The sequence below is a fragment of the Castor canadensis genome, chromosome 8, assembly GCF_047511655.1.
Source record: "Castor canadensis chromosome 8, mCasCan1.hap1v2, whole genome shotgun sequence".
Classification (NCBI taxonomy): domain Eukaryota; kingdom Metazoa; phylum Chordata; class Mammalia; order Rodentia; family Castoridae; genus Castor; species Castor canadensis.
The window spans coordinates 18,266,585-18,292,922 of NC_133393.1; the positions used below are offsets into that span (position 1 = coordinate 18,266,585).

The window sequence follows — 26,338 nt, forward strand, 5'->3', positions numbered from 1 at the left end:
AGCAGCACTCTACTCTCATATACTTAGCAGAACTTATTTACCAAGACAATACATGCTTATCGCACCCTCAGGGAGGAGAGTTTTCTCATACCTAAACTGAAGAGTGATGAGGTTAGAATTGCGCAACTAAAAGGAAAAGAAAAAAAAAAAAAGGATATCCTCACAAGGGAAGCAGCGGATTAACAATCATACAAGGAAGGTATTCCAGAAACCTCAGATGTCACCCAGACACTGTCCAGAATCAAGAAATGGATTTGAGATGCTGGCTACTTACCATTAATGTTCATGGAAGAGGTCTGCGGGGTTTTCCCCCTACCTACATGTTACTGCACATATAGTCTACCTTCTATAGGACTATCCATATGCCCTACAAAGTATGGTTCACAAATCACTCTCAGTTTGTAAACTGTTACTGGCCTGTAAGTAGAAAAATTAAGGGTTAAAATTTAAGAAATTTTACAATAACCTTATAAAACTGTTGAATATAATTAAAAAACAGGATTTACAATTTATGTCTTTATTGTTCATTTTTAATCTAGTAATTCATTTTATTGTACTTACACAAAAATACTGAATTCTGACAGGCTGAAAAAAAGAACTAATGTTTTATTACAGGTAGTGTGAAAAAAAATACAATGCATACATTTATTGAGCACTTTCCACATGCCAAGAGACATGACACCTTACTTTCCTACTACTATTCTCATTCTCCACTTAAGAAAACTAAGGCTCATACAACTCACCCATGTTCAAGAATAAATGATATGCCTGACTTTTAAACTTGAACCATTGATCACTAAGCTACAGGATGTTGAAAACCATGTCAAATAGGAAGAAAAAAACTGTCAACTGAGAAATAAAGGGAAAAGAAATTCATGGATTATGGGGCATGCACCTGTGGTAAGAGAGGAAGTAATGCACTTGACCTGTCTCTAGTAAAGATGAAGTGGGTGGTCACAAGAACAGATGCATCCCATAGGGATCCAACAGCGATGCTCAGAAAACAAAGATGTTTAATGTCTTTTGGAGCTATACAGTCATCAATAATATGAGGGCTTCTGTTTTGTTCTCTATGCTAATAGCTTCCTTTGCTTCAACCTGTACACAACTAAAGAAGGCCCAGACCAAGCATGCCTGTTTATCACTAGTTTAAACTTTCCCCTGCCTCTCTTAGAAGTTCACATTTGCCACCAAGGGCCATAAGCCACCTCATCAATCAGGCACAGAAGGGTGGTTCAAATAACACAGAAAGTAAATGACCCAATCACTACAATAGCTATGGGTCAGAACAGGACTGAAAAGTCCTTAGTTTTTCTATATTACATTACCTGATCTTTGAGAGGATGGTAATAGTTAGGAAGGTCTGAGGAAATATTTGAACTGAAGGATTTTGTTTTGCAGGAGGTGGGGGTGGAGAAAATAGATAAAAACTGAGGCAAAAAAGAATGGAATAGAAGGAAAAGATAGAATTGTGACAAAACAAGATATGGAAAAGATTTTGCTTTATGGAATACTGGCCCAAACTAAAACCATTTGACAGTTCTTCCAGAAAAGTAGGGTTATGATTAGGAAAGTAAGAAACATCACTAAGATCTTGGGAATATGAGTACAAGAGAATATACAGTTACATATTCACCTTATGCACTCTGCAATTATTGACTGATCCTGCCATGGTAAGGTACAGTCCACTATCCAAAGAGAAATCTCAGAAAGTTTTCACACCAAGATCAACAGGATAACGTTATTAAATTCTATACTGAGAGAGAAAAAAGCAGCAGAAAGTCAAAGAAAGAAAGGACTTAGGAGAGATGGAGGTTTTCACATTCAGAAACAGACTAGCAACCACCCCAGGAGAAGCTTTTATCTATGTTGGTGAGGCAGGAGAGGAGCCTAAAAACTATAAATCATCCACCTTTAAGGTTGGAAGAGGAGCTGGCAGAGTGGCTCAAGTGGTAGAGTACCTGACTAGCAAGCATGAGACCCTGAGCTCAAACCCCAATATCACCAAAACAAGGGGAAAAAAAAAATGTTGGGGAAGGGAGTGATAACTCTTAGGACAGGCAGTTATCATTTAACTTGGAGATCACTTAAGACAAGGCTCTGAACCTAAAAATGAACAAGTAAATATGGCAGTCTTTTCTAAATTTTCAAATGAAGGAAAGCCATGCACATGGGAAGGTAGCTACCAGGTTCTGAGATGGTGATATGAACATTAGCAAAGTGTGTACATGCTAAGAGGATTTCAAATGAGGAGTTCTGATAAAGGAAGGAAGTTGCCAAGCTCAAGCATCACTGATGGTACTCATGCCACCTTCTGACCAGAGTAGGTGTTTGCGAATGTGTGCTTAGCACAGAGACCTGAAACATTCCTCACATTAAACATTTGGCATTCAAGAATTTGACTCTTGGGTTTTCAAGAGTCACTGCATATGATAAAAAATTTTGTTAAATTTGAATGAGAATTGTATGTGTTGCAAGACAGCTTAACAAGCATGAGTTACTTGGCTAGTCAATGAGTCTAAGCAAACCAGCCTTGTGTGATTTGATGGTTTTTACTTAACACAGGATCTCAATTCTCTGAACCCCATTTTAAGCTAACAAAACTAAGAAAAATAGATAGTGCACCAGTATCTCAAAGGCTTCACAACACAAATGTCAAGGATCTACTGTATTGCTATTTCAATGTTTATGCCTATCTCCCCAAGTAGACTTTAAGGTTTTGAGTAGGACTATGTGCTTACTTCTCCAACAGTGATTAATGTAAGGCAATAAACATAACAAACACTTAATTACATTTGAGCAAATGTAACTTATAAGCACAGTGCAATTTTCATATGACTCTCATTCTCAAGTTTGAGAGACTTACATTTAAGTGTTTTCAAGAAGAAAATAGTTTAAGTTTAAACTAGAAGTCTGATGAACTTGCCTCTATTTAGTCTCAATTTAATTCTGGATTGGGAAGATGAAAGTTATTCCAATTTATAGAAAAGCTTCAAAGTACAGATAAAACCAGAAAGCAGCTCCAGAAAATATTTTTTATGAAGCAAAGATCACAAAAATTCTCAGTTTGTAAGTATACCTTAAATTTACATAATTTGATAATTTTTGTGAAGTAATTTCCATTTCTATTCATAATATGCATCCATATTATTTAAGCTGACATTATTTGAATGGTGAAACAACACAGATAAAATACTACTATAGCCAACTGAAAGTACACGGTTATGTTTGACTTATAGCTCTAATTTTTTAAAGTAAAATTCAGTTCTTAACATTATGTACATAACAATAGCAGGACAGAATGCCTAAATTTGGAGCCACCCCTATGATTGTAAAGCTAACATTTCTGTTTTGAGGAAGTCAGGATAAATGTATTTGCAGCAAACCATCTCTGTTATACAGAAATTTTATCGATAATGTCAAAACATTTTCTGTTGCTGCACAAACATCAATGTCACAGAACTAGAATGTAGCTCTATGGACCACTGTCTATGTTAGGCTATTTTGCATTACACTGGTTTAAACTGCAACACACAAGAAAAGGCCTGAATTTAGAATTCTTAAAAGTTAAATGGGGAAGCCACACCTCAGGCCTCACTACTCTATTCTACTTAGCACTTTTGCTCTTCACCAACTAATACGTTCACTGAGGTGAACAAATGAGTATACAACCAGAGGGAAAATTCTAACATTAAAATCGGTAGCAAAATTTTGGTTTCTTGAACCCCTTAACCTTGCTTGTACTTTAAGCTTAAGTTCATGCTTCACTTTGAGGATGCAATTAATGGGGGCCACTCATCTTAAAGTTTGGAAAATTACATGAAGCAAGCTTCAGAGAGGAAATGTACTATAATTTGCATCTAATCTTATGGAAATTTACAAATTTGTAACATGTAAGCAATGCAAATGTAAGGCCCATTTTCCTATCTGGGGTTCCTGAGAAGCCAATCAGGCGTCTCAGAATTTGTAAATGAGGAAGAAAACCTGATCCATATGTATTCCAAACTTCTGTGTTAGAACATGTCAGTTCAATTTTGTTTCTAAGTAAAAATGAATTCAAAACCTCAGTAGCTTAGGTCAGATTCTTAACCTCCAGGACTGCTAACTAGAGTAATAATACTGGTAGAAAATGATTTTAAAATACCATTTACATACAGTGGTTTAATGTAGACCTAAATGAGCAACTTTCCAAGATGCTTATTTCCATACTAAAACTTTATAGATCTAAATAAACATCACCAAAAGAGACATAAAAAAATTGACTAGTTTTCATTCAGTCCATAGTCATACTATGAATTCCTTCTTCCAAGAAAAAAAAATTTAATTCTTGTCTCCTACGGCACTGACCCAGCATCCCTATTTCATTTGTGTACAAGACTTCTGAACTGAATACAGTGGAAAAAAAAAATCATAGAATGTAAGAGTCTATGTGTCATATACACAAAACACTTAAGTTTTCTCCATAAATTATCCCATAAGGAATACATACCAGGGTTGTGGTGCATGTCCTTACCATTTCAACCTATGCAACTGAGGCAGGCTAGAATTAAGGAAAGTTTGGGACTGAGGCCCCTCTCTGAATCACCTTAAGATCTCTATTTTAATAACAATAAGTTAGAAAGAATGAGACCTTCCTCCCTCTTGGGAAGGAAGTTCTCCCTTGTTTGTGGAGATAGGTCTCAAACTACTATACTGCTCATCTCTGCCTCCCATGTAGCTAGGATTCAAGAATGTATCTCCATACCTGGCCTAGGTTCAGTACTCATTTTGTTGTTATTTTTACTTAAGTAGAAAATTTGGCTGTAGTATCTTAAAACTAGAAGCTGGGTGGAAGAGTTGTTGCATTTCTTCAAAATTAATGAATAGAATGAAAGTGTTGTTAGCTAACTTCTAATTAGTAAATGTTGTAGATCTCTGTCCATAGTTGTTGTCAAGGACACGTGACCTACTTTTAAGAAATTTATTGGTACCTTCATATGCTACTTGTGTTAGTGGTATGGTGCAGTCTGTGATCAGAAGACTTCCAAATTCTTTGTGTCCTGTGGGAAGAATCCATGGCAAGACATGTGGGTGTAAATGGAGTTTATTAAAACTTAAGGAAATACAAAAAGGAGCATAGTGGGCACAGGTGGAATCTGGAGGCAGAGCGTGCTCCTGTTCTCCAGGTGCTTTAAAAACCTACTGCAATTTACGGGAGGGGAGGAACCAGGTGGTTCTTATCCAATAATCAATGAGTGGGGCGGGGCATGGACTGTTCTGCATCAGGTGAGGGCATTGACCTTTGAGCCAGGAGGAGGAGCAGGGTGGATTTCTGTATACACTTATGTTAATTCTCTGGTTTTATGTCATTTAATACCCTCCAGTTTTATTCATGTTTTCAGAGATAGCAAGATTTCTTTTTTAAAAAATGCCTGATTATTCCATTGTATGTGTGTTTCTGCATACGCACATTTATTTACTCTTTTTATCTATCTACTTTTTTAATTGTACATGAATGGACACCTTAGTGGGTTCCACGTGTAAATAACACTGCAATAAACCCATGAGTCCAGGCATTTCTTTGATATGATAACTTCCTTTGGATACATAACCAATCAATGTGATATCTAGATCATATGGTAATTCTATTTCTTGGTTTTTTTTTTTTTCTCTTTTCTTTTTTAGTGCTGGGATCGGATCGAACCCAGGGCCTCGCACATGCTAGGCATGCGGTGTACCACCAAGCCACATCCCAGCCCTCTATTTCTAGTTTTTTGAGGAACGTCCGTACCGTTTTCTGTAATTACTATATAAATTTGCATTCCCATTAACAGAATATAAATTCCCGTCTCTCTTTTTTGTGTAAGGGGGGGTAGGAGAGGGAATGTGGATTGAACCCAGGACCTCCTGCATGCTAAGCAAACACTCAACCACTAAGTCCCTCCCTTGCCTTTTCAATGTCACCAGTGTCTGTTTTTTGTCTTTTATATTACAGCCATGCTGTAATAAATGGGTTGTTCTTTTTTTTAAGTTTTAGCAAGGATTTTAGTATAACAGGATAAAGTATAGACAAAGGAGGAATGAGAGAAAAAGAGAAACATTTCCTGTACCACACATAGGAAATGGGAGCAAAGACTCCAATAAATGGTTTTGATTGCATTCCCCTGCTAATTAGTGATGCTGAGCATTTTTTATATACTTGTTGGCCATTTCTATATCCTCTTTAAAAATGTTCATCTTTTTAACTGGATTATTTGAGGGTTTTGCTGTTGGGATGATTTGAGTTCCTTATAAATTCTAGATATTAATTCCTTGTTGGACAGTTTCCAAGTACATTTCATCATTTTGCAGATCATTTTGCAGGTTGTCTCTTCACTCTTTTAATTCTTTCCTCTGCAAAGGCCTCTTGGTTTGATATAATTCTATGTATTTTTACTTTTGTTGTTTGTGCTTTTGACCCAAAAAAATCATTGCCTATCTCCATGTTTTGAAGTATTTCCCTAAGTTTTCTTCTAGTGGTTTTAGGTTTCAAGTCTTGCATTTAGGACTTTGGTCTATTCTGAGGTGACTTTGTACATGGTGAGACATAGGGGTCTATTTTCACTCTTCTGCATACACAGTTTTCCCAGCACCACCTATTAAGAGACTGTCTTTTGTCCAATGTATGTTTTTGACACCTTGGCAGAAGATCAGTAACCTACACTGCAGACATGTAAACTTATTTCTAAGTACTCAATTCTGGTCCACTGGTCTCTGTGTCTGGTTTCATGTCAGTACCATGCTGTTTTGCTTACTATAGCTTTGTGGTATGTTTTTAAGTCAGTTATTGTGATGCCTACAATATTGTTCATTATGCTTTGAGTTGTGTTGGCTATGCAGGGATTTTTGTGGTCCCAAACTAACATTAGGGTAGTTTTTCTACTTCGAAATACCAATGTAACTGATATTTGGCGGATCACACAGAATCTGTCTGTAGACTGCTTAGGGGAGCATGGGCAGTGCACAAGACAAATTCTTCTAATCCATAAACATGTCATATCTTTCCTTATTTTTGTGTCCTCTTTAATTTCTTTCACTGGCATTTTATAATTTTCATTGTAGAGATCATTCAATTCCTTGGTTAAATTAATTCCTGGGTACTTTATTTATAGCTACTATGAATCAGATTGCTTCTGGGTTTATTTTTCAATATGTTCCATCATTGGCATCTACAAATTCTACTCATTTGTGTGTGCTGATTTTGAATCCTGAAACTTTACTGAGTTCATTTATAAGTTCTAACAATTTCTGGTGAATCTTTACATTTCCCTCTATATAGAAACACAACATATAAACAGGGAATTTTTATTCCTTCCTTTCTCATTTGGATATCCTTTACATTCTTCTCTTGCCTTCTAAGACTTCCAAAACTATGTTAAGTAACACTGGTAAAAGTGGTCATCTTTGTCTTGTCCTAGATCTTTAAGGAAATGCTTTCAGTTTTTCTCCATTCAGCATGATATTGACCATGGGCCTGTCATATATAGCCTTTAGTATACTGAGATATGTATGTCCCTTCTATACCTAATTCGTGGAGGGTTTTTATCATGAAGTGAGGCTAAATTTTATCGTATGCCTCTTCTGTGTCCATTAAGATAATCATAAGATTTTTTGTTAGCTCCCTGGCATTCTTGGGGTGGGTGGAAGGTCCTGAAGCTAGCACTGAAACCAGACCCTGATTTATGACTACTTGCCCAACACCCCCTGCTTGTTACTCTGATTGTTTCTCTCTCGGCTTGCAAAACAACTCAGGAACTTCCAGTTACTCAACTAGTCAGGCATGTCGACCTGTTCCATCTGGTGGTCACAGATAATCAGAAACCAGAAACTCTCTCCCTCCCCCATGGCTTGGCCCCTCCTATAAAGCCCACTACCCATTTTCAGCCAAACCACTGCACTCTGAACCCGAAAGAGTGACAGTCCTGTGGTCTGGTTCCAATAAATCTTTCCTTTCCACATGTGGCATGGTCTTTATTCAGCAGTACCTTACATTTTTGTCCTTCATTCTATGGGTATGAAGTATCACATTTCTTACTAGTAATATTTTAACTTTTTAAATTACATGTATGTGGTACTTTAATAAAATACTTTAAAAAGAGCTATCACCTACATCATTATCGAATCTGACTGCCAGTGAGAGAGGTATAATGGTCAGCTTTTGACAAATGAGGAAACTGATACTTCAAATTGAGTAGCTTGCCCAAATCTAAGTTACTACCACTTTTCTGACTTAATCATATACAATGCTTACTCTGGCATCATCTATACAGGTAAGACAGGGAATCATATACAATGCTTACTCTGGCATCATCTATACAGGTAAGACAGGGAAAACATTAAAGAGCTGTTTTCAATGCTTTTTTTTACATTTCCTTTCACCCTCTGGCTCACCTGGAACTTGCAATCTTCCACAACCACCTCAGGAGTACTGGGATTACAGGTTTTGCTACCAAGACTGGCTAATTCTCATTTTATTTATAGAAGTATTTTTATTTTTCTTCTAATGAAGATGACTACTTTACTGGCTGCACAGAAGAAGAAGAAATAGTCATACTTCTTGTTAATAATGGATTTTTAAAAGAAATTTGAACAAAGATTTGTGGCAAGTATGGAAAACAAAATTTACTAAAAACCTGTTCTCAGAATCAAAGAATTATTTCCAGTCACTTTAAAGGAAAATATGTTTTCTTATTACAGTACTGGGGATTGATCCCAAGGCTCCGCAAATGCTTAGCAAGTTCTCTACCACTGAGCTATATCTCTGGCCCATTCCTAGTCATTTAAAATTGTGGTAAAATATACATTAACGTAAAGTCTACTATCTTGACCAGTTTTAGGTGTAGTACACTTACATTACTGCCCCACTATCACCACCATCCATCTCCCCACCTTTCTTTTCATCTTCTTTCTGGAGTAAACAATTCCCATCCACCGCCAATCACCATTCTACTGTCCTTCTCTATGTTACTAGTCTAGGTCTAGTAGAAACATGTATTATCTGTCCTTCTAGAACTGCTTAGTCTCACTTAGCATAATGCCCTTAAGGATCATACATATTTTTAGCAAAACACTTTTGAAAGCTGGTTTCCAAAGCCACATAGAAACAAAATTACTTGATAATGCTATGGGAAGTTTAAAGGACTGGTGAATTAAAGATTTACCAGCTGAGAAAAATGAATGTTTCCCTTTCCACTAGCCAGGGCACAAAAGAATTAAAAAGACTAGGTCACAATCTTAGACTACCAAGAAAGGTTACCTTGATAATCTAATATGCAAAACACCACTAATTTTATTGTTATTGGGGGGGGGGTTTTTTGGTTTTGATTTTTTTGAGGGGATACTGAGGTTTGAAATCAGGGCCTACACTTTGAGCCACCCCAGCAGCCCTCTTTTGTGTTGGGCTTTTTCAAGATAGGGTCTTGAGAACTATTTGCCTGGGGTGGCTTCAAACCTACTGATCTCTGCCTCCTGAGTAGCATGAGCCATTGTTGCCTGGCCCTAATTTTGTTTTTGAGAAAGGGTGATACTCCTTTGAGTTGCCCAATGAAGGTCTACAAGGGCTGCTGTAAATGCAGACAAGGTCTTTGTTTTCTGTTTTACAAGTGTGACCACACAAAAGGCAAAAGTGTTAACAATGCCAGGTGTTCACAGAATCCTGAGTCATGGTATCTTAAAAATAAGATGTGAAATAGCCTCCATTCAGTCACAAACTGAAATAAATGCAGCCTGACCATTACATTTTTTGAAAAAGTTCCCTGGGTTGCAGACTGGAAAAAATTAAAAAAATAAATAAACCCACAAACTTGTTGTGTGCCTATGTTCTCCACCATTCCATCATTCTCTTTCTCTTCCAATCTCCACACAAAAAACTCATAGAAGTCCCGGGAGCCGTTCCACGGAGCCACTAAACAAAACACATCAGCCCTTCAAAATAGGAAAATTACCACTATGGTATTAGACTGGTTCTCTGAACTTACTTATGATGTAAGCTTACTTATGTGAAAAATTTTAAAAGAGCAGGAAAACAGCAGTGTATCTGTATCCAAGAGCCAGGGAAAAGCACTCAAGCAAGGACTGTCTTCATACGCTCAGAATAATTAGCACCAAAATAGGAAAGTCTGCTTGAAACAAAGATATCTAACTATTATAAAAGTGCTTTACAGGCTGAGGATGCAGCTCAGTGATAAAACACTTCCCTGTCAAGTGCAAGCCCTAGGTTCAAACCAAGAACTACAAAATAATAACAACAACAACAAATAAAAATACTTTGGACAAAGCATTCATTTTTGTTTTATATGTTACTCCATTTAGGGTGTCTAAAAATGGGTGATTACCACTAACAACTATGTCAGTTATGTTCAATGCAAAATTTCCTATTATCCATGATCATTTGCATCTATTTGCTGTTTTTCTAGATACTACATAGCTTTCCCCATTCCCCAGTTCTGGGCTTACAGGCGTGCACCATCACTATTCTTGGCTAAAAATTCATGTTTTACTTTGGACTTTCCTTTCATTGAAGACAAATCTTGGCCAAAGGGAAATCTAAATTCTTTTCTCCTGGCTTTTTGGGCTCTTTTTCCTGTGGAGCCATTTAAGGATATTGAAAGAAGAATTTTGTCTGGCTTATGATATTTTAAAACCAGGCTACTTGATAAAGGGAGACACCATGTAAAAAGATCCATTTTCACAGAACATATGTCTTAGCAAATGATGCGCTTTATCTTGGGCTAAACTGTAACTTCTGTTATAGTTTTAACTATAACCTCTGTCAAGTTTTGGATAGTATTCTTTAAAAGGCCCTAATGATGTGGAAAACATTTTTAGGACATTACAGTCCTCTTTTAATTACTATGTGAAATAAAATCTTGCATAAAATGCAAGCCATTTATATTTAAGAAAGCTTTTTTAAGATTTTAAGAAAACTGTGACATTATCTTAATAGGATTCCCAAGAGTAACGATTATACCAACTCCACAGAACAGTGACTAAATTTGTTACTGTGCAAGACAATTAACAAAAGAATTAACAGTAAAAACAAAATGGCACATAACTGTTTATAGGGTTGATGCTATTTTCTTAGATTTCATTCTCACTTACAGGAATTTCTAACATATTACAATCCATAGATTTGCAGTCTCATACTCAGGATTATTAACATAAGTCACAACGGAAGGAGAAAGGAAACTGGGGTCGAAATTCAAAAAAAATAAAAAGGATAAAAAAATCAATGTACTTTACCATCACCACCATAAGTTGACTTTGAAATTCATTAATTCAGTAGACATCTGGAATGCATACCGGTGTTTTAGACATGAAAGGTTTTAAGATTCCTTTTACTCAAATACTATATTATCAACATTTACTAATACCACAGAATTAATGGTATTCCCAAAGACAAAAAAAGTAACACTTAGGACATACATTGAGTAAATGAATGGGCATAGCAGAAATGAATGATATACCTATTAGATGCCCCATGTAGAGAAGCCTATGACTTGTGTTATAAGAATTTTAGAGAACAACTCCTCCTGACATTAATTTGTGCTTCAGGTTGGAAATTAACCACTGTGGATCTTAAACCACACGTCAAAAAACTGAAATTTCTACTTGTTTGTTTATTGGTGGTACTGGGATTTGAACTCAGGGCCTCACGCTTGCTAGGCAGGTGCTCTATGCTTGAACCACTCCACCAGCTCCATATGAGTCAAAGAAAATGCCATTATCTCTATGTATAAAGCTGGAAAATTAGTGATTTCTACAGATGTTAAATATTTTCAAACAAAATTATCTGTCCTGATCTGTAAGCTTACCACTAGGTTAAAAAAATGTTAAGAAAAAATACAGCAACAGGTTTCTACCTTAATATATCTTTACTCCAAAAAGTGTTTGGATAATTTATCAATACTGGATATTAGGGCTGAAGGTGTGACTCGAGCATAAGAGTGCCTGTCTAGCAAGCACAAAGTCCTGAGTTCAAACCCACATACCGCCAAAAACTTAAAATTAAAAAAATAACCAGGTATTAATCTTCAGAAATGAAGTATGCGGCACTTAGTAATATGGTTATAAAGACTGTCTCTTCAAACCATCATTAGGGTTTGCAAGACTTTCACAGGACAGTTGACTGTTGTTTTGAACTCAGAGCCTCCATCTGAGACATGCCTTTAGCTTATTTATTTCATATACCTTTTTGCATTTTTGGTTATTTTTCAGACAGGGTCTCAAGATTTTTGCCCAAACCTGTCTCAGGCTACAGTCCTCCTACCTATGCCTCCCACACAGCTGGTACTACAGATGTGTGGCACCACACCCAGCTTTTCTTAAGTCTCACCAACATTATGCATTGGCTGGGCCAAAGTTGAGATCCTCCCCAAACAGCGACATTAAGAGCATGAGCCACCATGACTGGCTCAGAAACTTTTTTTTTAAATAAAGTACACTTCTATGTACTTTTTAATTGAACTATTGCATAGAAAGGTATTCCTCTGGTTCTCTCTTGCTTATACACATTAATAAATGCTACAATGCTGCCTAAACCCATCACCAAGTCTTTATACATTTAACTTTCCCCTTGAAATATTTATTTCAAAGCTTTTGATAAAATCTATTTTGTTTTTCAAAACAACGCCTATGTAAAATAGAAAAACACATGTAACCCACACACACACACTTTTATTGTACCAATGCTGAATTCCAGAGTTTATTTGTATGTATCAGCTAAAAACAGAATTCCACTATTTTTAGATTATATGGAAATACAATAGCAGAAGCAGCTTAAAAGACCTCTCCATAGAATGAGTTGGTTAACTATGAGCATATGAAGGTCTACTCAAAACCACCTACACTTTTAAATGTGTAATGAAAAGTATAGCTGAACTTCTAATCTTAAGATACTGATGGCTCAAAATGCTATTATAGTCTAAAAATAAAATAGTACCCACACAAGATAACAAAACTTCACCTTTGTATTCATAATTTTCAACTAAGTGTCCCTATTACATTAAAAACCTGGCTTGATATATTAGAAAAATAAGAGTCTAGATAGTTATTGATTCATATACTCTCACCCTCCTAAATAAGAACTGTATGAAACTTAGAAATAGCAACAGTCATGAGCTCAGGCATTTAGAGAATTTTGCTAACATATCGTAAGCTATCATGAAGGGGAAAAAAGATTTGCGGTCACTGTTTTAAATTTACTCACACGAGGAAATTGATACAGCCATTTTATGGAGATAAACCTTTAGCCTTCTTCTCTCCACCTCCCCACTAAAAAAAGGTGCTAATTTTCTTTGTGAGTCAAACCCTATCTTTTTATTCCCAAATGAGTGTCACTCCCACTCAGAGGTGTCATGTTTTATTTAAAATATATTCTTTCTCAGTAACCACTCTTCTCTAATTGGCAAAACCAGGTCCCCGAAGCACATAGCTCGTTACATTCAGTTTGGATTACAAAAACACAGGATGAAACAAACTGCATCGAAATGTACAAATTAACAGCTCAGGAATATGGGATGTGGTAGTGGAATTAGACTGTAATATGGAACAAAATCCATAGGGAAGCTGGGGAACAAATCACTCGTGTCTCTCTAAACTATACAAGGTTTACAAATGAGCAAATACACAAGGCAGCGGACAAGCTTTTCCATAACTCAACCAAACTGCTAAGTAAGGACACAATAAAAGAGGTTTTTTCAACACTACTATGCACACATGTATGAAAGGATCGGAATATCGACAAGAAGGTTTAACAAGTGAAACCTCCAGGTTGCGCTCTCTAAATAAGAAACTCATCTTTACCTTTCCACTGACAGGTGTATAGACCTACAATTACATGACACTTCCAAACACTTTTTTAAAACTCTTCTGAAAAGCTAAACACGGAGACTAAATTAGAAATGGTGCTTCACTATGCAGAGAAGGGAATAAGGCTAATGAGCTAAAACTTCTATGAGCAAGAAAGATGTTAAGAAATTAAAATCTCACCACCAAAATAGAAAATGCATTAGACAACCCACCCAGCCCCATATCACACATGTATCCCAAATTAGCTAATTTATGAAACTCTCCAGCAGTGTTTCTCTGATTTTCCCTGGAGATATAGAGACGAACTGCAACTGAACCACAAGAAATGAGTGCAGGGAAAGCAAATATACCTGAACCGCACACAAATGCAAAACAATGGTCCGCTATATACCCGCAATCTGATCTAATCTAAATCTACTCCATCTCAGTATTTACAGGACAAGTCCATTGAAATCTCTTCCCTTCACTCCTAATTACATTAAACAGTGGAGGAGATTAGGATTGGAGTCTAACTGCCTACAATCATTCTCAGTTCTTCACTTTAAAATGTATTCAATCTTGGGAACATGACAGACCATTTGAGGTGCAGTTTCCTTCTCTGTAAAATGGAGATAGAAAATCACTAACATTCTGAGGATTGAATGCAATGATACTGTTCAAAAGAGCCTGGTAAGATAAAAGGGCTGTGGCAATCGTCATTACAAATGCCAGTTACTTCATTTCAGGACTTTACTGCCTCTTTTCACAAATAACTCTCATTTGCTTCTAAGTACCCTGCTGTTGGCATTCCCTGTTTGATTACGCACCACACTTTTATTTTTTCCAAACCATAAGTCTTCTCTCTCTCAAACCCAAAGACTTAGCTTAAGGTCTGCATCTAATATCTGCATCTAATATCCAGTCTAAGACCAAATTAAGATATTTAAAACAAACCTTTGATAATAGTTCAGACTATTATTACACAGTTAGATCTACTGTATATACGCCAACTAATGCAGCTTTTAAAGGATGTAAGATTTTGGTAGCAGTAAAGATCAAATTTCAGTTATACATTAACGGCTTGAAAATAAAATCAAATCTTTTTACTTAGCATCCACAGTATGGGGGGAAAATTAAGTTCACGGTGGTTATTACCAGGAAAAGTGTGCAAAAATTTCACAAAGGAAATAGGAAGAACAAAGATCGAGAGTACCTATAGGTAAAGCCAAGGCCACAGAAGCACCAATAAACAAACAAACAAACAAACAAATTTTAAACAAATAAATGAATGATTTTTAAATAGCTAAATAAAAACAAAGAAATGAAACATCATTACAACGTTTTCCTGAGTCTATCATGCAGTTGTTCATATTCCCGTCAAGCCTAAAAGGAACTCCTTAAACCTAAGCCTGTTCATGGTGATATAGCTTGCACTAGTCTACTAAGAACAGAAAGCACAAGAAGGATTACCAGTTATCTCTTATATTGCTTTTCGTGACATGGAGGATTTTCTAATTACATAAAAAGAGGTCAACCATATCCAATCCAAGCAGTTCTCAGAAATAGGGGTCTTCAAGCTCCTTTGATACACGTACCATCAGTATTCAATTGGAGCAAACACCTCTCAACCTACCTTTTTAGAAAGTGTTATATATTTCTGCGGTGGATTGAATGGTGCACCCCCATTTCCACCCCATCCCCAAAATATGTACACCCAGAACCTGTGAATGCAATCTGATTTGGAAAAAAGGTCTTTGCAGACATAATTAATAACTTCTATATTTTAAACTCATAGGAAGGATGGGCCCTAACTTCAATAACATTTGTCATAAGAAAAGACAGAAGACAGAGACACACAGGAGAGGCCATGTGAAGGCAAAAACTGAAGCCACTGAATGCCAAGGACTCTGGCAAACATGAAATAAGACTATCTCAGAGGGTTTAGGATGAATCAAACTTTCTGATACCTTGATTTCAGACTTCAAGCATCCAGAATTCACAGAACAAGACCTCAGTTCTTTAAAGCCACCAAGTGTGTGCCAATTTGTTATGGCAGCACTATAAAACTCATATAGACAACATGATATACATTATAAAAATCAGTAACAGCAAGCTATACACGGAGTAGAGATGAGAGGAATGCAGTAGAAGGCCAGCCCACGTAGAAGTTAGGAGCTCCTATCTCAAAAAACAAGCTGGGTGTGGTAGTGCACATGGGTAATCTCTGCTACACAGGAGAAGGAGGCAGAAAGATCACGGTCGAAAAAAAGGATTCCAAGATGGCGACTAGAGGGAGGAAGCAGAAAGCGTGCTTTCTAAAGTAAAATCTTAGAGAGACATTGGAGATGCACCTTGCAGGGAAAACCACCAAGAGGAGGAAAATCTCCAAAACCTCCACACCCCCAGCCCGTGCACAACATCCCCACTCCATGTCAAATGGAGAAACCAGGAGGGCGCCCGCGCCACCAGACGCCAGCTCCTAACCAGCTTGAAAGAAGCTGACCACCGGGTGAGCTAAGCAGCACACAGTACTCCCACAGACAACCCTGATTAAGTCCCCAATACCAACCCCACCCTCAAAAAAAAAAAAGAACTGGGGCAATATGTGTCGATCTGACTAATTTCTAAAAGCATTACTTTAAAATCTTCAAATTGTAGGTTGACTAGTGAAATGCATGATTTACACAGATTAAAAACAGGAATAAAAGGAATACAAATAGGTAAAGAAAATGTCAAAATATCCCTATTTGCAGACGATATGATCCTATACCTTAAAGACCCAAAAAACTCTACTCAGAAGCTCCTAGACACCATCAATAGCTATACCAAGGTAGCAGGATATAAAATCAACATAGAAAAATCATTAGCACTTCTATACACTAATAATGAACAAACTGAGAAAGAATATATGAAAACAATTCCATTTATAATAGCTTCAAAAAAAAATCAAATACCTAGGTGTAAACCTAACAAAGGATGTGAACAACCTCTACAAGGAAAACTATAAACTTCTGAAGAGACTGAGGAAGACTATAGAAAGTGGAGAGATCTCCCATGCTCATGGACTGGTAGAATAAACATAGCAAAAATTTCTATACTTCCAAAATTAATCTACATGTTTAATGCAATTTCCATCAAAATTCCAATGACATTCATTAAAGAGATTGAAAAATCTACCATTAAATTTATATGGAAACACAAGAGGCCATGAATAGCCAAGGCAATACTCAGTAAAAAGAACAATGCTGGAGATATCACTATACCCAACTTCAAACTATATAACAAAGCAACAACATTAAAAAAAGCATGGTACTGGGACAAAAACAGACATGAAGACCAGTGGAACAGAATAGAGGACTCGGATATGAAGCCACACAACTATAACCAACTTGTCTTTGACAAAGGTGCTAAAAATATACAATAGAGAAAAGACAGCCTCTTCAACAAAAACTGCTGGGAAAACTGTTAGCTGTCTGCAAAAAACTGAAACTAGATCCATGTTTATCACTCTATACCAATATTAACTCAAAATGGATCGAGGATCGTAATATCAGACCCCAACCTCTATAACTGGTACAGGAAAGAGTAGGAACTACTTTGGAACTAATAGGTATAGGCAAGAACTTTCTCAATGGAACTCCAGCAGCCCAGCAACTAAGAGATAGCATAGATAAATGGGACTTCATAAAACTAAAAAGCTTCTGCTCAACAAAAGAAATGGTCTCAAAACTGAAGAGAACAACTACAGAAGGAGAGAAAATATTTGCCAGCTACACATCAAAGGACTGATAACCAGAATATATAGGGAACTCAAAAACCTAAATCTCCCAAATTTAATGAACCAATAAAGAAACCGACAAGTGAACTAAACAGACCTTTCTCAAAAGAAGAAATTCAAATGGCCAAAAAACACATGAAAAAAATGCTCACCAACCCTAGCAATAAAGGAAATGCAAATTAAAACCACACTAAGATTCCACCACACCACTGTCAGAATAGCCATCATTACCAACACCACTAACAAGAGGTGTTGGCGAGGATGCGGGGAAAAAGGAACCCTCTTACACTGCTGGTGGGAATGTAAACTAGTACAACCACTCTGGAAAAAAATTTGGAGGCTACTTAAATATCTAAACATAGACTTCCATATGATCCAGCAATACCACTCTTGGGGATATACCCAAAAGAATGTGACTCAGGTTACTCCAGAGGCACTTTACACCCATGTTTATTGCAGCACTATTCACAATAGCCAAGTTATGGAAACAGCCAAGATGTCCCACTACTGACAAATGGATCAAGAAAAAGTGGTATTTATACACAATGGAATTTTATGCAGCCATGAAGAAGAATGAAATGTTATCATTCACTGGTAAATGAATGGAATTGGAGAACATCATTCTGAGTGAGGTTAGCCTGGCCCAAAAGACCAAAAATCGTGTGTTTTCCCTCATATGTGGATATTAGATCAAGGGCAAACACAACAAGGGGATTGGACTTTGATCACAAGATAAAGCGAGAGCACACAAGGGAAGTATGAGGATAGGTAAGACACCTAAGAAACTAGATGGCATTTGTTGCCCTCAAAACAGAGATACTAAAGCAGATACTTTGGGGCAACTGAGGCCAATAGGAGAAGGGGACCAGGAACTAGAGAAAAGGTTAGATCAAGAAGAATTAACCTAGAAGGTAACACACACGCACAGGAAATCAATGTGAGTCAACTCCCTGTATAGCTATCCTTATCTCAACTAGCACAAACCCTTGGTCCTTCCTATTATTGCTTATACTCTCTCTTCAACAAAATTAGAGATATGGGCAAAATAGTTTCTCCCTGGTAGCGAGGGGGTAGGTGGGGAGAGGGAGGAGGTGGGGGGTTAAGGGAGGGTGTCGGGGGAAGGAGGGAGAAATGACCCAAACATTCTATGCACATATAAATAAAAGAATATAAAAAAGAAGTTTATACCTCTGGAAAAAGAAAAAAAAAAGATAGATAGATCATGGTCCAAGGCCAGGCCCAGACAAAAGCAAGACTTTATCAGAAAAATAAACTGAAGGTAAAAAGGGATCGGGGTGTGACTGAAGAGCTAGAACACTTGCCTAGCAAACACAAGGCCCTGAGTTCAAGCACACACACAAACACATACACCAAAAAAAAAAAAAAAAAAAATCAGTAAAAATATTTAAAGAATGGTAAAAATAAATATATACACACATCCTAACTTCTATCTATGCAATAATGGACAGTCCTGTGTACTACTATAACAGTTCATAACTTTAGACCAACATGTGAGCAGAAATAAAGCTAAAAGATAAGACTAAACTATCCTAAAAGACCCCATAAAAACTACTTTTCTATCATTTGGTATAATACTCTCACACAGGGTCAGAATTTTGAATTATTTACTTGAAGCCTAAAAAAAAGCTACCTTTCTGCTATTTACAAAGCTAAGTATTTTTTCCTCATGTAAGAAATGCAACAACTATTTACAGCATAATTTCCATAACATCATCATCTTCAACACTCTGTTTCACTTACCTTTTTTGTTGGTGGTGGTGGTGGGAAAGGGGTTTGAACTCAGGGCTTCACGCTTGCAAACCTGGTGCTTGATTGCTTGAGCCAAACCTCCAGCTTATTTTGCTCTGTTTATTTTTAAGACAAGGGTTCATGAAGTATTTCCCTGGGCTGGCCTCAAACCACAATCATCCCGATCTCAGCCTCCCAAGTAGCTAGGATTACAGGTATGAGCACCAGCACTCAGCATGCTTCATTAACCTTGAGTAGGGTTGTAAATAACTATACAAGAATGACTATTAAACATCAAACTGCTATAGACTTAAGAAGTCAGAAAGAACTACCACAGTTCAGCACTGCTTATCATTTAAGGACGTCTTGCTCCAATCTTGCTTTCATTTGATAGCAAGGAAGCTACACCACAAAGAACAGTTTCTAATACAGAAGCTATCTTCTGTTTAAATTAAAAAAAGAATGAAATTGTGGTGTAAAAACAGTAGATGAAAACAGCTAAAATGTCCACCCAACAGGGGACAGATAATAAATTATGCACATTATGAGGATGATCAATTAATTTATCAACCAAACTGGAATACTTTGAGGAGGAGAAAAAAAGGCTAATATTTTCATAGTCCCAAAAAGCATAAACTGAGACTGTTTCAGATAAATCTAAGCAATAATTAAAATGAGCGAGGGCTAGGGAGAGAGCTCAACCATAGGGTACTTGCCTAGCCTACACAGGCCCTGGGTTTAGTCCCCAATCCCAACCCCACCCTCAAAAAAAAAAAGAACTGGGGCAATATGTGTCAATCTGACTAATTTCTAAAAGCATTACTTTAAAATCTTCAAATTGTAGTGAAATGCATGATTTACACAGATTAAAAACAGGTAACAGATTCATATATTATTTATATAAATTCTCACTCCTAACAGAAAGTATAGACAGAAGAGTAAGAAAGACATTGGTAAACTCTGAGGTGAAAGGTGATACCTGGAATAAAAGAAGGCTTTATGAGATTTTAATGGCATTTTTAAATGTTGTAAAGAAAAAAGCAAAACGTGAAAATCTGTTCATTCTAGATAGATTCATGGTTGTTTACTGTATTATTCTACAGATTTAGACACTCATCTACCAAAACAACAGACACAAAATCAGGGCTCTTTCTTAAGAGCCCCAGTAAGTTCAACTATCCCTTTTTAGTAAACACATGACCAATGTGTGTAACACTTAACTATTTCTTGGTCTTTCATCTTTTAAGAAATCAGGGTATACAACAGTAAGTAACAAACCAAAATCAGAAATATCTTATTGAACTGCTTATCTTAATAGCCTTTCCTTTGGAAAAAAGATTTGAAAATCAAAGTCTGATAAGCTTAGAGGTGCCATTATCCTACCAAAATCTCACTCAATGGAGTAGGTAATTTGTTTTTCTCCTGTATTACTGAAGTAATCACAGGGTTCCTGCGATTTCTGAAAGGAAGCAAGCATAGTAACAAGAGCTCAATATTCTTTAGATTCACTCTGCTTCTCTTGTGGTAGATTCTCAAAATTCAGTTATAACCTACAGCTCTTCCCTTTCAAAAGTGACTGGAAGATCATTTTTATTCTGGCCTAACAGGGAATGGAAGCTGAGAAGAGACTAACATATACACATAGCACTAAGAGTTGCAGGTTCATGATGGTATGTTTTGGGTTTACTTGTTATGAAATGGGAATTTGTAACCATCTTCTGGAAATTACCACAAAACTTAAAGTCACTTGGAAGAACAATGTTAGCATTTTGGTTTACCTATGATTGCATTCTTTACTACTTTATCACTTAACCTTAGATGTCTACATTTAGAATCCCTATGCTGCAAGCTCCAGTTCACTTTATTTTGCTCATTTCAGAAAGAAACTAACCACTTTTCAAAATCTGACAAACATACAGTGACCTTGTTTGAAAATTTGTAATTTGTACAATTACATTAATTAATGTAACTCTGTGAAAATAAAATCTCTCAAATTACTCATACTCCAGGACTATCAAAATTAAATTTTCCATGTACTACATTCTAACTTTTTCCTCGGCAGTCATTTACATAGACATTGTATGCAGTCTAATTTAAACCATGATACTAGAATGTTACAGAGCGGAAAAAGAGAGGAGGCTGCATCTGGCTACCTCTCTCACAGCCACTGCAGTACATTGAGCTCCACAGAGATAGAGCTAGGGCAAGTGGGAATCAGATGGACACTGGGCAACTCTGTGCCTCGCTGAGGGAGAAAACTAGATAGGCAAAGGAGATCCTAAGTAGCCGAGAGGCAAGCTGCCATCATATGCATTCTTCATGCAAACTTACCTGGAGGAGCAAAAGAAGCAGCACCCCGACCCTTCAGTCACCTTCTCAGAGTTTTCTAAGAAGTGCTCAGAGAGGTGGAAGAGCATGTCTGCTAAACAGAAAGGGAAATGTGAAGACATGGCAAAGGCAGACAAGGCTCTTCATAAAAGAGAAGTGAAAGCTTATGCTTCTAAGGGGAGACAAAAAGAAGCCCAAGGATCCCAATGCACGAGAGGCCTCCTTCGGCCTTCTTCTTGCTCTGTTCTGAGTATTGCCCCAAATCAAAGGGGAACATCCTAGCCTATCCATTGGTGATGTTGCAAAGAAGCTGGGAGAGAAGTGGGACAGCTCCGCAGCAGACAACCAGTCTTATGAAAAGAAGGTGGCCACACTGAAGGAAAAGTACGAGAAGGATATTGCTGCCTACCAAGCAAAAGGAAAACCCAATAACAGAGAAAAAGGGAGTTGTCAAGGCTGAAAAGAGCAAGGAAAAGAAGAGAAGGAGGAGGAAGATGAAGAGGATGAGGAAGAGGAAGATGATGATGATGAAGAATAAGTTGGTTCTAGTGCAGTTTTTTCTTGCTATAAAGCATTTAACCCCCCTCTACACTCCTTTTAAAGAAAAAATATTGAAATGTTAAGGCTGTGTAAGATTCATTTTTAAACTGTACAGCGTCTTTTTTTGCGTAGTTAACACACTACCAAATGTCTTTAGTCAGGCACTCTACCACAGGAGCCACTCCCCCACACCTGTCTTTAGATAGCCCTGTCCTGGTGGTATTTTCAATAGCCTTGCCTGGTACAGTGTGGGAGTATAAAATGGCATAGAAACTTAAAGCTGGTTCTTGTTGATGCACAGCACAAAGTTGATGCACACAGTTACATATGGGACAGTAGATTTTTCACCTTCAGTTGTCTCTAATGCTGCTTATACGAAATAATTTTTGTCGCAAAATAAGTTGCAGCTATTTTGACATTCTGAATGCTTCTAAGTAAATGTAATTTTTTTATTAAAAATATATATAAATAAAACATGATGCTACTCATGGGCTGGCCTCAAACTCACCACATAGCCCAGGCTGACTTGGAACTGGTGATCCTCCTGCCTCAACCACCTGAGTGCTATAAATACAGACATGTACTGCCACACCTGGCTTTCAGTCAACTTTTTTTTTTTTTTATTCATATGTGCATACAAGGCTTGGGTCATTTCTCCCCCCTGCCCCCACCCCCTCCCTTACCACCCACTCCACCTCTCTCCCCCCTTTTCAGTCAACTTTTAATTCATGTATCTACGTTACTATTTTTCCTTTTCCCTTTTAATTTTGTTTTGACAGTACTGGGGTTTAACTTCCAGCTAAGCAAGCACTCTACCACTTGAACCACACCCTCAAGCCCTTCTTGTTTTATTTTTCAGATGGGTTCTTATGCTTTTGCCCGGAGCCTGCCTTGGACCATGATCCTCCTCCTGAGCTGGCCTCAAACCATGATCCTTCTATCTCTGCTCCCCAAGTAGCTGGAATTACAGGCATGAACTACCACATATGGCCTCTGTGTTATTTTTAGAAGTGGAAAAAAAATCCCAAACAAACTAATGGTATGGTTAACAGCACAAATTCTCAAACTGTTGTTCAATAACCAATTGGGATTTAGACAGAAAATTTGACACCAATGACCAAACTTGATAATTTTCAGACTGATTACCAAGTATGAACCCCTGCCTTAATACTAGCTACTTCATCCCTTAAGCCTTCCCCAAAAACCATTTTTAATTTAAAACAGTAACTATGTAACAATATTAAGAAATAATAAAAGTAAAAATTAAAATGACTACATAGAACTGTTTTGTCTCAGCTGGCAAAAGCTAGGATATATTAATTATAACAATACTTTCTCCACAGTTAAATATCAGAACCCAGTGTCTAAAATTGCTCATTTGAGTTAAGTACCTGAAAACAGATTTCTATTAAAAAAAAAAATAGTTAAGAGGTGACTCTAGAATCATACTAGAATATGCTTCCACAGACGTGTAGCTCAAGCAGTAAAGTGCATGCTTTGCGAACCTGAAGCCCTGAATTCAAATCCCAATACCAACAAAAAAAGAAAGGGTGTTGAGGGGTGGAAAGAAGGAAGGAAGAAGGAAGGAGGAAGAAGGAGGAGAGGGCAGGCAGGCAGGGAGACAAACTCATTATTCTTTGTCAGGAATAATAGCTACTTAAAAAGCAGAGATTAGGGAATTCACAGTTCAAAATCAACCAGGGCAAATAGTTTGCAAGACCCTACCTTGAAAATATCCAACCCAAAACAGGGCTGGCAGAGTGGCTCAAGTGGTAGAGTGCCTGCCTAGCAAGTGTGACACCCTGAGTTCAAATCCCAGTACCACCAAAATATGTATGTGCGCACACTTCTTCATGATATGTATCATTTTATTCACTGCAATATGTTTTACCGATAATGAGGTCAAAGGTACAAAAAGGTAAGCTTGTTCAGTTATCTTCTCACTGAGAAATTCATATATTTGAAAAGTTACATTAAAACTGATTTTCAGGATTCGGGATATAGCTCATGCATGCTCCCCTAGCATATATGAGACCCTGGGTTCAAGCCCCAGCACAGCAAAAAAGAAAAAACACTAATTTTTAGAAAATGAAATTTCATTACTAGCTAGTAACATAAGAAATGTTTTATCTGCATTTTAAATTAGTATCAACTGTGAAGAGACTCCCAATACTTTAGTTCTTGATCATTACAGTTTTCTATAAATCAGTACAGTGATTCAATAAAAGTATTTCTTTATAAAGGAAATGTTCTATAAAAAGTAAAAAAATTAGAAAACTTCCAGTGATCTTTCTTATTGATCCAATTTTATGTAAACCATGGAATAATATATTTTTTAACTTAGTCCTAAATGAACAGAATGTTTAAGTTGTGTTAACAGTATAAAAGAAATTGCATAATTTGAGTTTTCAATGAAATACTTTTGTTCTGTAAGTGACAAACATCTCTGTCAGTTTTTTAAATAAATTACTAAAAATTAAATACATACAGAAGTCTAAAGGTCCAAAAGACTAACTGGTACTAAATATACTCAGCACATATTAAGTTTGTCTTCTGTTAAGCATCTGTTACAAGTGCTTCTCAAAGAATCTCTCATCCCTTGGGATGTATCTTCAATCTCTCTTATAAAAAGTATAAAATGAACTATAAATTACCACCATTTCCTAATTACCATACTCACTGACCCTACAAGAAGGATTTCCAAGGGTTTGTAGGTTGTGGAAATGGTGCCACATTGACTGGAGAAGTTACTTCATTAATCCTCTTAAGACTTCTGTCTAACCCACTTATGATGTCCTGTTTTGTGTTTTGGCCATCCATACTTTCATTTAGGAGATCAGTGAAGCCACTGTGTTGAAAAGCACTGCTTTAATGATACCTGGGCTTTAATGGAGTGGTATAGGAGGTCAATTTGGTACTAAATAGCAAAGACTAATTAGTATCTAAAATTCATTAATTGGATCTGCACTCAAACCTAGCATGAGCAGTATCATTTCTACAAGAAACAGGACTACCCTTCAGATATTATGCTTAACTTTTGTATGTATTGTAAAATAGTAGCAGGCTATCAGGTTTACTTCATGCTTTCATACAGAAAATCATAAATCAACTACTTACTTAAGAGCTGAGAACTGACAAAGATCACAAAAAAATCAACTGGTTAACTCCCTGCCTTAAATCAGAAAGGAAATATCCTCTAATTTAATACAAAGAAAATGAGATCACAATATTTGCCAAAGACTTAGTAGTTAACCAACTTTTTAAATCATACTCCACAGTAATATGTACATATTTACATTATAAGCCCTTATACATGTTATTTTCACTTACATATGTAACTGAAAAAAAGATTTCACAATAATGTCCTTACTATTTCCTAGGTACTCTGAGATTTTCTTTCTAATCAATCTTTTAAAATGCTGATCATGACCCATTAAATTGGTTTCTCTACCCACTAATGAGTAATAGTACTCACAGTTTGAAAAACTCCATTCTAAGGTAAAGTTTGAACCAGTAAATTCTATTCTCCATAACTACAAATACCATGTCATGAAATTATGTTGCTTTCTACCGCAGACATTTACTGACTCTTTTAAGTAAAGTTATACAAAACAATGTAAAAAATGCTTAAAGAAAGTATAGTATCACAAATACAAAGGGACAGAAAATCCAAAAGTAGTCTAAAGGAGATTTTTAGAGCAGCTTTAATAACTGGAAAGGTCTGCGGCAGGGCCAGTTGATAGCACACACTCAAAAGGGTTAAAACACCCTTCTTCCTTTTCAACAGTACAGATAGCCTTTCCATAATGTCAAATAAACTACAACTCTTTAAAGCAACTCTTTAGTGATAATATAAAAAATAATTAACACTCTCAATTAAGACTTATTTTCATCTCAAAGGTGGGAGGCTCCTTACCTAAACCGCAGGTGTTTCTGGCTTCTGCTCAGAATTGTCTTAACCTTGAGAGAGAGAGATAAATCGCATTTCCAAAGGAATGTTACAGAAATTATGATTGAAGGAAGATACCAAGTATGTGCAAGGGTGAGCAACAGGGAAGTCTGAAAACCAGCAAACAGGGTTCTTTACAGAAATGGGAAAAACATGACAAGAACATTTTCAATCCATTCTACCTCAAA

General features: G+C 36.7%; 1 protein-coding gene and 1 pseudogene across 3 annotated transcripts in view; one reads left to right on the top strand and one right to left on the bottom strand.

Annotated features, from left to right (window-relative positions):
- LOC109678863 (high mobility group protein B1-like) overlaps positions 1-22,438 on the top strand; it is a 96,958-nt pseudogene extending 74,520 nt beyond the window's left edge.
- Positions 1-26,338, bottom strand: part of Zfand3 (zinc finger AN1-type containing 3) — a 313,724-nt gene that overhangs the window by 183,870 nt on the left and 103,516 nt on the right. The gene's annotated exons all lie outside the window — the stretch shown is intronic.